Source organism: Fringilla coelebs, assembly GCF_963513975.1.
Source record: "Fringilla coelebs genome assembly, chromosome: 10".
In the NCBI taxonomy this organism is placed as follows: Eukaryota; Metazoa; Chordata; class Aves; order Passeriformes; family Fringillidae; genus Fringilla; species Fringilla coelebs.
Genome location: NC_140036.1, coordinates 7523069 through 7536612, shown reverse-complemented (window position 1 = coordinate 7536612; position 13544 = coordinate 7523069).

Below are 13544 nucleotides of genomic sequence, written 5' to 3'. Positions count from 1 at the left end.
TTCCTGTGTAATGGCTGACAGCAAAATTGTTTGAAGTGATGGGGTCCCATTTAAATACCAAGAACTTGGCAGACCTAGGAGAACTGAATTTGCATAGGCTGTAAAATCTTAGGCGTACTCTGGAAGCTTGCTGGAGAGCCCCAGAATATAAAACTTTTTGGCATTGCTACAAATCCTGATAAATTAATAGGAGAAAGCAGAACACTGCTCACAACTAATTTTCTTTTCCTGGTATGAGGTCTTCTTTCTCCATCTCTCCCTGCTCCACATTTGTGTGCCAAACCTTCCCTCTGTGCCCCACAGTGGGCAATTCCCCCTGATCCAGGAGATGCCTGCTGGTGAAGGCACAGCTGATCAGCGTGGCTTTTTCTGCTGCCAAACTTCAGCCAATGAGCCATTCATGGCTCCAGTCCCTGTTTCTGTTCATTAGGCCACTGGGAATTGCATGAATCATTTTCATTCCCTGCCGGGAAGCAATGCCAGTGTTTACTATTACTTATGCAAAATAATTTTCCAGAATCACTTTACAAATGCTGAATGCTCGGCTGACTTATAAAAACTGAAATGAATTAATAAGAAATAAATAAGCAGTCCCAACTGCATGGGATATCAGTTTTATGCACAAGATGAGTAAAAGGCTTACGTATTTCCACTAAGCTGGAATTACAATAACCCCCTTTCTCTAGGGAGAAACAAAGGCTGAAGTACAAAATTAAGATATGTGTTATTTTTCTTTCATAAATACATTGAGTGGACTTGGTTGAATTGAATTTTATGGGGCATGGAAATGATGCTAAGCTATAGGTTGCCTTTACCCTTCTCTTTTTTGTCTTCCTCCTGAATGGCTTCTCATTCCTTTTTCCTCACAGAGGACACAGCAGGGAAATAACACCCTCAAACTGTACAACTGCATCCACCCTAAGATGGGGAAAGGAAATGCTCTTGCAAGCATTGGATTAGGCAGGCAAAGAACAAAATGAATATTGACCCAATTGAGATATATAAATATATACATATACACACATATAAAGAAATAAATGTGAATATTTACTCACAATATGAATCAGAATAATAAGTGTTTTCAATAATTTGTGTGTCAGTTGACTACATTTGATCAGCTATAAAGACATTACTGTTAGCCCAACAGAAAGGAAATTCTATTGAAAAACAGAAAGAAGCCTTTGTTGGAAAATCAGCAGAAAATTGTGCATAAAACCTGATGGGAGCCTCAAAATAATCTCATTAAAGTGGAACACACTTATTCAAGACAGACAAAAAGGGTTCACAGCAGTCTTAAAATCTGTTTTTAAGAATTCCATTTTATCTCTTTCTCGAGTAGGTTCTCTCCAATTACTCTATATTAAACTCCCTGACATTTTAATGCTCTAAGAGAAGGAAGGATTTGTCCAGAGCAAGCCATTTTAATACTCAAGCTGCAAACCAGATCAACATGATAAGGCCAGACCCAACCCATAAATCTGCCTTTCTGTAATTCAGAAGGGTACACTGGCCCTAACTTTTCCTTGGTGCTCACCCTCTCCTCACAGCAGGATTTCTGCATACTCTTTGTCAGGCTAAAAATATAGACAAAGAAAGGAGGGGTCTGCTCTGATTTCCTCACTCCGTTACATCTCATATCCAATTGCATTATTGGTGGAGACCTTTTTTTTCTATGAAGATTTTAGTATTTGGGTGGTATTATTTTTCACTCTCTACAGCAACAAATCAGTTTTAGCTCCAGGACCATGTTCATATTCAAGCACAGGGCTGTTGTCTCTGTGTTCATGCAAGAATGTATTTCTATCTAACTTGTGAGACCTCACTTCTGTGGGTTTGTGCCTGAAATCCCCACAATTCTCTACTCTAGCAGTAACTTCTATTCACACCTAGGAATCCACCTTTCTTCCAGTCTTCAACAGGATCTCCATACATCCTCCAAAGCCTCCCCACATCCTCAGCCTGCTCTGACAGGCAGGCCACGAGGAACATCTGACTTGAATTCACATCATTGTGAGATTTTAGCCTTTACTGTCTCTTTGTCTTCAACAGAATTACTAATTTAAAATACTATACTGCTGTCAAACTTAGTTGTAACAGCAAGCAGAGGATGGACAAAAATTCACTATACTGATCTCTTTTATTAGAAAAATAGGGCTAAAATAAAATGCAAATATTTTCATTTAGTCTAAAATATTTGAAACATGATTTGAACTGTATTTTAAAAATCCTTTAAGCTCCCTGAAACTAAAAAATATCTAGTGATTTTTATAAAATCTGGAAATATATTAATATGACATTTAAGAGCTTTTAATCCTTGATTTTATGCCCTCAGTGCAATGTTTTCTATGATCCAATTGCAATTTGCAGACTTTGAGCAAATTTTCCAATTATTTTAATGCTGTCTTTCAATAGATACTTATGGTAATGCATTATTTTCTGTTCTGCAATAAATCAGTGACTGCTGCCAGCCTTATCAGTGCCAAACTGACCTCTGGTACACAGCAAAGAACAGGCAGCCACCTCCATCCTCCCTTGCCACCCACAGGTGTCAGGGCTGTGAAGGCAAGACCCAATTTTTGGTGTCTCAGCAATTGTTTCCAAGGTCATCCATCACAGATTATCCCCCCTTCAGCAATGGAAACAGCTGGAAACATTTTCCTCTTGTCTCTATGGACTCCTTGCTTTCTACATTCTACATCTTCAGTCTTTGCCTCCTGGGCCCCCACATTTTGTCTCCCACTGATCAATTCAGGGATTAGCTCAGCAGAGCCCTTAACAAAGCAAGTACCTGTTTTACTGGCAACTATCTGAGACAAAAGCATGGAGCCCAAGACTGTTGTGCCATTTAGAGGAGCATGAATGCACTCCACAACACTGCAAATTAAGGTTGGAGAGAAGAAAAAGAGAGAAAATCAATTCTAAACTCTTCAGTCAGATTACTGACGTTTTAAGGAGGACTGGCTTTGAGAGTGTGCCCAATGCATCGTCCTGTTAAGGACAATATTTCCTGCTCTTACACTTCAAGTGACATTTTCTACATGGCTGCAGACAATTGTAATGGGGCAGGAAAATAATCCTATAAGCCCTTTGTGAAGTTGTATTTGATGGATGCCCTTCTGTTTAAGCAAACAGTTTCGGAAATACTGAGTCAAAAATAATATGAGGACATCTCTCTCTCTTAGAGGGGTCTTTTGGTGGCTACATTCAGGAATAATTTGGGCTAGGAATGATTTGCAAGGCATACAGCAAGAAGTACTACAGAAAATCCCTCAACACAGATCTAACTTCAAAAGAATAAATTGTAATTGTATTAATTCTTCAAAAGAATAAAGAAGATGCACCAAAACAATTTAAGAAATAGGAGAATACTTTCTTACTTTGTTTTGCTTATTTTTAAATAAAAAATGTTCCAGTTGCAATTTGCAGGGTTTGAGCAAATTTGCTAATTCTACAAATGCTGTCATTCCATGGATACTTATGGTAATGCATTGCTTGCAGCTGTCTGATAGATGAATGACTGCTAAAATAACAATTCTTCCCTCCTTATTCACACCTTCCTGTAGTTATTCTTTCCAGCCCCTTCTAAGAGTGTGTAAATCCAGTAAGAACTGAATCAACCATATATCCCACAATGCTCAATCACATGTTAAATGTGAAAAAATTAATACCTTGGTTCCTAATGACCACCATCCCATATAACTTCCTTTGCTGTCTACTGCACGGGTAATAAAAATTGAACCAGCATTCAGAAGGTCTTGTTTACAGCTGAGATCAGTCTCAGTGCTTTTCAGTATTCATCCAGGAGCTGGTATTCAATTGACATTGCAGACCAAAGGTTCTTTATAAAAACAAGGCCTATGTTAGCTCTTATTTAACAATTGTTTCATATCCAAGGTGTCTCTATTGATTATTGTGCAGAGAACTGAATGTCCTTTCTTACCATTTCTTCCTATTTTTCTTCCTCTGAAAGCACAATGCCAGGGTGAGATACATACAGCCGCCAACAGGTCTGCCTAGAATTTAAGAGGAACATGGAATATTTGTGCTCAGCTAACATCCAAAGAGAAATAAAAAGCTTTATAAGAAGCAGAACAGGTGAAGGTTGACTGAATTTACTAAGAATGTGCGACCAATCAGTAAAAGCTCAAAGAGATTTTCCCATTGTTTAGACATCAGCCAAGGTTGCATCAAGTTTAATAAGAACTGAACACATACTCTCACCTTTTCCTAAATAGGATACACTGGAGATATCCTTCTGTACCAAATGTTTTCATTCCACAACATTTGTTGTGTTTCTGAGGCCTGATTTTCTGGGTTCAGCTAAAGGGGCAATACTTCTTAAAAAAAGACAAAAAAAAAAAAATTCATTCACAAACAACATAATGTCATAAGTCTTCATTTTTATGGAAAAAAAATTTGTAAGACTGATTTTGCTTATATTTATCATTTGTAAAAGAGTGTCACTTATGTAAATTAAAGTTCAGGTTTAGACTTCTAAGTACGAATCAATGTGAAAAGTAATCCTCCATTTCTCTTTTTGAGCAGCATTTACTAGCAGAATTAAACTCTCCTGGTATGCATCTTATTTATGTATGAGATATTCTACCCACTCCAACACCAATAATTTTTTAAAAAGATCATTTTTTTAAGGTATTGAAAATTTGAATTTAGTTATTGAATAGCAGTAACTGTTCAGGAATACAGGAATACATTGTTCCTGTAATAGCAGGAAATCCTTTGCAGTGAACTACTCAAATAATGCCAAAATTAATTTGAACTCTAATTTCTAGTTCCCTGGCTTTTGTTGATTTTAATTTTTCTTTTTGGACATACAAATGCATTCTAGGTTTGACATCTTAGCCCTGAAGAGCCTTTAGTTTGCAGAATATTGAATAATCCTTTGACTGTTTAAATGTTCTACACAGTGTTGGAAGTTAATTTGGCTTAGTTAAGCATTAAGTGACAATTGTCCTGACCCCCATGTGAACCTTCCCACACTAATTTCCATTCCCATAGTGAGATTTAACATTTCTAACCCATTTCTACTAAACTCACACAAAGTATAACTATCTAATACAGCTGACAAATCATGCTGCTACCAAGCCAGGAAGGTCACTGCAACAAATGATACTCAACCAAATGCAGACATTTCATCCAGGCTTCATGGGGTCTAGAAAAGTAGAACTGGGCATTCCCCAGTTTCAAGTGACATTTCTGATGGTTATTCAGAATCTCCTTTATAAGAAGCAGGTGGAAAGGAGAATCCTGGAAATTTACAGAGTTAGCTATCACTTTGGGGTGATAAAGTATCTGGGCTCAAGTCTCCAAAGCCAGAATCAAAGTAAATTCCCAACAGACTCCTGTTCTATCCCAAACTCACCATAAGCTTTGTGTGGGATCTTAAAGAAGTCCTTTCCCTTCTCTGTGCTTCATCTCCTCATCTTTCAGACAGGGATAACAGCAGCTCCTTTACTCCTAGAACATGTGTGTGAAGTGTGTAGAGATCAAAAGACAAGGCAGAAACACCTATGTATTATTATAGGTACAGGGATCAGATTTATGGTAAAAGTCCAGGAAAAGCTTCAATGCCAGGAAGAGAAGAATAGATACATTTTGTCATCCCATGTACTCAAAATCAGGACCAAAAAGGTAGCTGTAAACAAAGCAAGCAGCTTGTACTCTGGCACATTTCCTTGTATCTGGAATTGGAAACAACACAGCAAAACCTATTCATTCTTGGATGAAAAGTACATAAATATAACAGACGAGCCCTTTTAGTAACTCACTGACAACAGCTGCCTACTGACTGGAGGTGTTTGGAGTATTCAGTGTGGATTCAGGAGAAACAAAGGGCCCTAGGACTCTGGGAATGTGTGCAAACATCTGGAGTACATACAACCTGTACCTGTAAACTTAACCAAACAAATCAGCTTGCTCTGCTCCTTATTTGAAACACTTTCCTTTTACAATGCATGGGGAAACCATAGCAATATCTGTTATACCATTTACGATTAAGAAAATCAGGAGGCAGACAGCTTAGATCTATAAAAGTGATTTGATATATTTGGCAATCCAACTTGGCCTGCCTGCAATGAGCTGTTAAATGAAATTTTGCACAGCCATGCCATCAGGCTTTATTCACTTGCCACATTTTATTCTGAAGTGTAAAACTGATGGCTAGTACTAATCACCTCAATCATTGCCAGGACTGTGTCAAATTTTGGGATGAGATTGATCCCATCTTACACAGGGATGGGGAGTGAGTGTGATTCATAAATAAAGCAGAAATCACCAATCAAATTGAAGAGAGAGGTGGCCCAAAATACCAACAAATTCCCCTTTCTAGGGGTGCAGTAGACCAGCATTTTGAAGAAATCCAGGTGAGATATTTAGTGGATTTCTTTTTTAAAAAAGTAGATACATAAAACAAAGTAGGCTTTTTGGGTTTTTGCCTGCAATAATTGCTGGATAAAACCTTAGTTCTTCAGAGAAAGGTTTTTCAAATGATAGAGAGAAATGGCTACACAGATCTCCCTGGGAACAGCAAATTCACCAAAAGCAGTGCTGGGGTGAAGGACATGAAAAGCTTTAAATCTATCACAGATTTTACCCAGGACTTTCTTGTTGTGGACAAGCTGCTGAATTTTTTTTATTTCTATTCCCCTACCATTTTCATGGACAACAGATGAAATGAAATTCCTCCTCCAGCACTTACAGATAAGAATAGGCATCAGAGTAGCAGTAATTCCAGCATTTGCAGCTGCAGTTATGTATTTTTGTCACACATTGACTGACTGAACTGAACACAATGGTGGGATTGCTCAGTGCCATATATGTGACCATGTCACTACCTGCTACGTGTCCTCAAGGGCAAAGTAGAGAAACAATTTTAAAAATAAGTAAATTATTAGTTATTGAAAGGGGAAGGCTGAAGAGATTTCTTGTTCTAAATGCTGCAGGGTTTTCCTTTTACAGAACCCAGAAGAGACAGCAGTGCCAGAAAAGAGTCTGGTTCACCCAGACTCCTGGTGCTGTTTAAACAATTTATTTCATCATTTCTCGCAGCCAACACTTGGTTGCATTTCTGTTTACATACTCAGCAGGGGCCACCACCTTTGGGAAGAAAGATGAGAACATACTCACATTATGGTATCTGTAAGATTCATTGAGTCTTTAATGATTTCCATGAAGAGTCTTGCTGTGAAAGCAATGAACAAAGTCAACAAAAGGTCCAGATACAGTACTCTTGTAATAAAATTAAAATTACTAAAGTAAACTTGTAGGTGTCTGACAAAGAATTGAAAAGTACAACATATTTATATATAATGCATCAGCTGATAGTAAATGCAGCACATGTGAACAAGGCTGGGCTCAGTGAGAACAGGCTGTGCAAACTGATCCAGACTCTGAGTGTGTGGCATGTAGATGGATGGCTCTTGTTTCATGAACAGATTTTCTTTTCCCAACTTGAAGTTTTAATGACAACAATACTCAAGTCCCAGGCATGAAGAAGAAATATTGTCCTTAAAATCCCATGGGTTTAGCCAGAGCAGCAACTAAAATGTAGCAGCAATTTTTTAAAATAGAAAGTTAGAGATGGCAAGAAATTAATTTAATGATGTATACATATAATACTAGACATAGCATTATATACATTATACATAGATATGTATTATATACATATGTATATGTATATAATACAGATGTATACACATAATGTATATAATACATATCTACACATCTGTATTCTATACATTATACATATATACATGTATATATGTATACATATATACATATAATACTAGACCCAAGGTAGGTAGCTAACTCAAAGTAACTTTTCCATGAATATCAGTATGTGGATGCTTTTACTTCACACTAAAACTTAACATTTGTTTTAATATTTATTACCTTTTGAATTTTTTTATGGCCTACATAAATCAAAGCTATGTAAGCAAGGATTTGTTTCTAAATAGTTCGAGTGTTTTTAAGCCAGTTGGGTGGTTTGATCTTGATAAAGTTACTGGAAGAGAGAGAATGAAAAGCCTCTCCAAACTGTACTTGAGAGAATTGTGATGATTTCTATTACAGCAGCAACTGCAGAATCAACCTATCTATCAATCAGCAGCAGAAAAGGGGGAGAATAAAAGTAAAATGCTTTGCATTGTCAAGAAACAGCCTCTGGCAGTTCAATTAGGGATTACTTGCTGTTGTTCAGGTAAATGTTCTCAAAAGGACTCTTGAAAGGCATTTCTAGATAAGTGGGTGGCTCTCCACTCCTCCCTCTCAGATGTTTGCAGCTGTATGGGCAGGAAGCTTCCTCTGACTTGGTTCCTGCTTCTCTGGCAGCCAGCTCCCAGTTCAGTCTCTTCTGCACCACAGAGCTGGCACAGTGACCTTCCACATGAAGCCAGATTATTCTGTTTTCTTCACTAGTCTCATCTCTTTTTTGTTAGGTATGAGCATTTTGGAGTTCTGGCCCCTTTTAATCTATTGTAGTTTATTTTGTTTCCTTACTACATTTTTTTACCCTCTCAGAGCAAATTCAATGATGCCTCTCAAGTCAGCAGTGTCAAACATTTCTATGAAGTTAGTCCTGGCCTTATGCAGGATTCAGTGTGAGGAACACAACAAATGGGCAGCTCTGCAATTAAAGGTGGCTATCCAGGAGAGAAACTTCCGAACCTGGGAAGTAAAGAATCTTGCTGTTCTTTTACATGTTTACCCAGATATTATTGCTATTCCTGGAACCTAGACTTACTGTAACAAAATATGATCTTTAGGGGGTATGTCAATATAGGCAAAAATACAGCAAAAAGACTTTTTTATCCCTTTTCTCTGGAAATTTTAAACCAAACATGTCTGTGAATTTTTTCAGAATGTCATTTGGTGATACACCAATGAATTCACCAAGTTTGACAATTCAATGCAAACATTAACAACTCAGCATGGGTTGTTTTCAAGCGAAATTTCCCATGCTGACTGTGAACCACTGCATGAAGATCTAGATGACTGCATTAAAAAGCCAAAAAAGGGAGTTGTGTTTTCACTGGTAAAATCATCAGAGTAACAAACAGAAAGCAGCCACAAACCTTTCCCTTTCCAAAACACAGCAAACAAAAATGCAGTAAAAATAGGGATATACAAAAATTCTAACTAAATAGGAAGCTGTGCCTACACTTACATTTAGGCCATGGTGCCCTAGGGCTTACACACTCTCCCAATTTCTATCTTTGCAATAGGCTCAATTATTCCCTGACATCACCTAGCTGTTTTGTTTTATCATAAAATAAACATTGTCAAATACAAAAATATACTCTTTGGATACTGAAATTGGGATAGATTAATCCTATCCTAAAACTGCTGGTATGCACAGGCCACTAGGGTTTTTTGTGATTACTGGTGGCATTTTTTTCTGGGGAGGGAAAGAGAGGGAGGGGGTGTTTTTTACCAAACCCAGGGTTCTCAACTTTACCCCACTTATTTTTGTGTTCTGCTTTTCCCCCCATCCATCTCTGCCTGCTTCAATTTGCTGTCATTAAAGAGGGACAGCTCTTGAGCACCACCACACCTGAAAAACAAACAGACATTTATATGAGCTCAGAGCTTTTCTTTCACAAAACAGAAAGGAAAACGTGTGACACTAATGTGATATTCAGAAGGCAGCACAGCTTATTTTATTTGTCTCTTACTATCGATTCCTTTATCCTTGGTCTGATTTGGTTAAGTTCTTCAGGCCCATTGTTAAGCTCAGCATAACCCACCTCCTTCTTGCCTGACCCTACACAGAATAATAATGAGCATGTCCTTGAGGGAGCAGAGACAAAGTTACTTGGGTGGCATTTGATGTTTGAAAAAGGAAAGAAAGGAATAACAAATTCTTTGGTGTGTCTTCCTTGTTGTTGCCATACCCATGTTGATTCCTGAGTGAGGTACTGACTCATTCCCCAAATCTGAGATTCCTGCTAGCTCCCAAACCAAGTGGGTGCACTTGGATACCCTCATTTTCCAGCTGAGACCTCTTTATCTTGCCAGACACTTCTTTTTGATAGCTTGTGCTCAAAGTCACCTGGTGAACTATGAAAGTAGCCTGAAGTAAATGTATTTCAGCTAAGGTGCTAAGCACACTTTACAGTTTTAAACATCCAAGGGTGCATGAGGACTTCTGGTGTGGTGTTTTTAAACAAAACAGTGGCTGGTTAAGAGAATCAATTTGACTTTAGAGAAGATTGGCATAGACACTCGACAAATATTTAGTCCAGGCTACAAATAAAAAAATCAATCACAGATTTAAGCTTTGAATCACACCTGACACCACCTGTGTAAGCTTTGAAACCCTGCCCCCACCTGTTGCTCAGGTGCAGCCACTGCAATGTAAATTACCCACAGGAAATTATTGTTTGGCTGATTAGGTTCTTGCCTCCCACATCTTTTAAAAAGGAAAAAAAAAATAGAAAAAAAGGAATTTATCAAACTCAAAAAGGTCCCTTTGAGGAAGACAATTCTGTCATATCTATCCATGCCTCTAAGAAATATGTTTGACTGAGCAGTAAAATACAAAACTATCTTAGAAAAAAGAAAGCTCTGGTTAAAAAAAAAAGTGCCCAAACTCTCATGTAAAGGCCAGCAATCTAGTCTTGATGCACACAATTCTCTGAATTCTCTGTGCCTACTGGCAGCTTCCTGAGAGCAATCATTTTAATAAAGATGTCATTTCTGCCCCAGACCATCACTGAATGATCTGTATAAAGCACACTTGCCCTCCTAAGAACACCCATTCCCAAACAGATAAAGTTATTCCTCAACAAAAGGCAGAATAAGACACTTGAGCCAAGTAGTTGCTTCACTATTAAATGAAATAATAATATTCATAGCAAGGCAAGAGTTCAGTACCTGGTCAGAAACACCCTTAAAATGGAAACAGCTGCTTCCCATAAAGGTTATGGTTATTTAGGCTGGAGAAGAGCAGAATAATGATCCCTGCTCATGGGAAAAGGGCCTGTGCTGTGTTTTGTAGGATGGCTGCATCATTGGCTAAAAGTCTGAAAATTTCACTCTAGGTTGAAAGGAAGAATTGTAACAGGTGAAGATAAAATTAAAAAATCAATCTTCCTAAACAAAATCAGTGTTGCCCACAGGAAACATCAGAAGGGGCTGTGTTTGCCCACAAGATGTGTCTGCCCACACAGCCAGGGGTTTGAGACACACAGGAGTGCCAGGTTTGGTTCTTGGAAATGGATGGACCTTCTCCTGCAGACATTTAAAGCACTTTTCCAGTTAAGCCTGCATTTTATTAGAAATCTTCACTCCTATTCCTATGGAAGACCTGTCATATTTATAAGGTTGCAATTTAAGCAGTTTTGCCTCTCAAAGGAAGTTTTATGTCCAACATTAATTCCACTGAATCCATTTCACTAAGAAAATGAGTGATACATCTGCCAACTTCCATCAGCAAAAGTATTACTTTTTTCATTCCCCTTCTTTAATATAATTTGTGGCAGTCAGTTATAGAGTTATGGGTCTTCAAATACTTCATAAGGATTTTCAGCAGATTTTTAAGGATATTTTTCATAGCATATCCTACACCAAGTATTCATAAGACATGAAATTATTTCATTTCCCAGCAACACAGGACAGCAGGAATCACACCAAAGTTGCCCTTGTAAAAGCTTGTTCAGGAGGCAGATATGAGATATGATGTCTCATAATGTGATTCACATCATAATCAGCAAGTAAGGAGAGGGCACTTCCAAAAAGCATGAATAAATAACAATATGATGCAAAAAAATGGCCTTTGACTTCTCTGAAGTCTGTGCTACCCTCCCACCCCACACACCGGTATCTACAAGAGATTTTGGCAAACAAAGGGATTTTTTTTAACAAAAACATCAACCTGATCTGTGATAAAGTTACAGTATTATTCTATCCACCTTGTGTGAGCATCACAAAAGTAGCAAACACATACAGTTGAAATAAAAACAAAATGCAAAACAAAACCATCATCTGTTATACAATATTTGATGTGTTTCAAATAGTTTCCTAAGTTCTGTAGCTACCCACTTTTTTCAAAGGAGAAAGTGTTGTTTGTATTCTCACTAGTAAAGAAGGTACTTTAGCTTCCATTCACTGTACATGAATTATTCATTGCTAGGTAAAACATCAGGATCTGCTGCATTTCCTTCCCCCAGAAGATACTTTAGTTTTAAGAAAATTAGACTCTCATTGAAGTAGACTTAGAAGTACCAGTCTCTTTACAGTACCTTTTCAATCCACAGAAACCAAAAGAAAAAGGATAATATTTTGACCTGCAATGTGTATGAGATATTTTATCCACACATATACATATGCATATATATTTTTTTCCTTACACAATATCAGCAGCAATATTTCAGTATCTAACTTTTGTCCCAAGCAATATCCTTACACCCTAACTACAAAGTAGTAAGGTATAAATATGAAGAATAGATTTCAAGAGGAGTAAGATATTGTTTTCCTCCTTTTATCAAAAGGCCTAGAATCACCAAAACTATTAAGAATTGATTTAATGTTCCTGTAATTTAAAAACAAAGCTACACAAATAGGTCCCAAAATTATAATGAGTATTGTCAGAAAAAAATAAATTTGCTTTCCTTTCTTTCTTTTTTCTTCTGTGTTGTAAAACCATCAGCACTTAGATCTGGCAGCAGTTCTAAGCTTATTTGCTAGATTCATTTTTCTTGAAAGCCATGGCATGTATTTCTCACATCCTCATGGAAATGCTCTGCTTCTCACCCAGCCCTCTCATTCCACAATTGCCAATTTCTCCTGTCCTTCAGCACCCTGCATTTGCCTGCACTTGACCATTAGCCTGCAAGCAATGGGGCTTTTTAGTGCCACTTTGGCCATTAAACAATGACACAGGATGAACATTTATTTTATTTTATGCCTAGATATTACTTCCCTCAGAAAAATCACTCTAGTAAGAGCATCCCTGTTAGCAGTATTTGTCAGAGGCCAGTGCTCACTGACCAGGCTTTTTTAGGCATTTTACAAGTGTAAGGTGTCCTGTTTAATAGAAAATTTACAGATTTGAAGACAGTCAATGTGACACCAGATTTCTGATTTGGTGGAATGGAACAAAATATCTTGCATAAAAATAGATTATCCTTGAAGATAGAGATATATGTCATCTGCAGTATGCAATTGAATCACACTTCCAGGGTGATTGCCCTACCAGTCTCTAGAACAGGCTCTCTGTCAGGGGCAGCCCCTGTCACTGTGAAGGAGTTCTTGGGTTGAAACAGCTCAAGCCTGTTGCACTCTTGTTTTTATCCTCTGATGCTGGTTTTAGGGGTATATTGGCAAAGCAGAATATATTAGCTGTTCTTTCATATTTTGACAATCTTTGGTTTCTTGTGTAGGGGAAGTGAAATGCTTTGTTCATCATTGTGGAAGAGGTTTTATAGTGACTTCTGTAAGCCAGAGAGAAGTGTGATAAGAGGATCCATGTTTACCTCCAAAGGAATTTTCTACCGAGGTCCTTGACATAGAAACCAAGAAACAAGGAA